At 41.8% G+C, this 1,884-nt stretch overlaps 1 pseudogene; it reads right to left on the bottom strand.

The window, feature by feature from the left end:
- Positions 1–358: 358 nt before the first annotated feature.
- LOC132369628 (Y-box-binding protein 1-like) lies at positions 359–1,087 on the bottom strand (annotated as a pseudogene).
- Between the last annotated feature and the right edge of the window lie 797 nt (positions 1,088–1,884).

Here is a 1,884-nt window from a genome sequence, read left to right as displayed (position 1 = left end):
AGCTATACTTCAATTTTAAAAAGTAAATTAAAAAAAATAAAAAAAATAAAGTTCTTAAAAATCTCAACTTGACCAGATATAAAACAATTTTAAAACCTCTAAAGATATACTGAGAAAAAACAGGCTTTAAAATAACCCACATTTGTCATTAACCAGAAAGAGACATCTTTAGGTAAAAATAATAAAAGCCATAAGCTGCACAGATATTGCAGAAGGTTCTAGTTATCCTGTCAACAGGCAAAGAGCAAGCACTTAAGGTCGTCTCCCATTTTTGTTCATTTCTTATTGCTGGAACTTCATACTCATTTCCTCTCCTCGAATGACTAAATCTGGTAATGGTAGAGATGGTAAGCCCCATTTACTCAGCCATGCCCTGCTCGGCCTCAGGAGCAGTCAAACTCTCAGCTGCTTTTGTCTCTTTGCCACCTTGTGGTTGTGGGTTTTCTGGGCGTCTTCTGTGGAATAGATGTTGAGGTGTCTGCTGACCTGGGGTCTCCTCTTCTTGATTTCCTTTATCTTCTTCATTGCTATCCTCTGTAGGCTATCTTCTGCGAGAAGAGCCCCTGCAGAATCATCATCAGTAACCTGATACGTGTTCTGTCTCACGGGTCTACCTTGTTCTCCTACACTCTAGTTCTCAGCACCCTCCTCCCTTCTCCCTGCACAGGACTACTGTGGGGGGGTGCCCATAGGGTCTCTGTAAGGTGCCTGCGGTAGGGATGGCGCTGCTGGGCCTGGCCTTCCGGAGCCCTCTTCAATCCCTTTCTTTCCACTCTCACTCTTCTGAAAATTCTGCTGGTAATCATGTGGAGGACCCCTACCACATGTGTAGGGTCTATAAGCACTGTTTACGGTCTGCTACTGCCTTGCTCTGGAACTCCACCGGGACCTGTAACATCTGCTGCTTCTGCATCCTTTTCCCCTTCAACAACATCAAACTCCACAGTCTCTCCACATCTTACACTGCAAAGGTAGTTCCTGGGATTTCCTTCTTTCTGGCATTCTGGTGTGTAAAAACATCTTCCTGTTGATGAAACCATATCTGTTTCTTATATTGAGCTTTTTTTACTTTTCCCAAAACCCTCATTGTGATGACTTCCTTGGTGCCTCCTAGATGAGGCTGCTGGGGCCACTGCTCCCTTCACCCACTGCTCCAGGTGCGGGGTTTGGTATGGGCATCACTGAGGGCCAGACTGTGGGGTGCTGGGTCTCGCCTGGCTGCCCATGGGTGTGGTGATAGTGACTGGGTCCAGCTGTAGCAGCTGTGGCTCCTCCAGAGTGTGATAGTAACTAAGATGGTGGTGGCAGTGGGGCAGCTCAGGACTCTCTGAATAGGACATCCTTCCTGATGTGGTAGAGAATATCTATAAAATGGCAAAAAAGACAATGATGCCTGATGTAACAATTGCAGTCTGATGTTATAGTAGAGATAGTCCCCAGTGCATTAAGGCAAGAAAAATAAATGCAAGGTACAAAGATCATAAATGAAGAAATAAGACTGCCACTGTTCCCTGATGAAATTATTGTGTACCTAGAAAATCTGCAAAAATCTACAATTAAACTATTAGCATTAATAAGAAACTTTAGTACATTAGCTGAATACAAAGTTAATATTTTTTTAAACAATGATATTCTTGTGTATCAGCCACTAAGAGAAAATTTGTGAAAAATCCTTTTTATTACAGCATCAAAAAATATCAAGTACCTAGGAATCCTGCTATCTTCCATCAAGCCAGATGTTAAAAAGTTTTTCAAAAATGTAAAACAATGTCAGCAATCTCTGTGCATTGAATCTTTGAATAAACTTTGGGAGAATTAACATCTTTACAATATTGAGCCTTCTAATGAATGTGGTATATTTCTCCATCTATTTAAGTCTTATTC

The sequence above is a fragment of the Balaenoptera ricei genome, chromosome 8 (genome assembly GCF_028023285.1).
Source record: "Balaenoptera ricei isolate mBalRic1 chromosome 8, mBalRic1.hap2, whole genome shotgun sequence".
Taxonomy (NCBI): domain Eukaryota; kingdom Metazoa; phylum Chordata; class Mammalia; order Artiodactyla; family Balaenopteridae; genus Balaenoptera; species Balaenoptera ricei.
The sequence above is the reverse complement of the archived record's forward strand: the minus strand, read 5'-3'. Positions and strand labels throughout refer to the sequence as shown.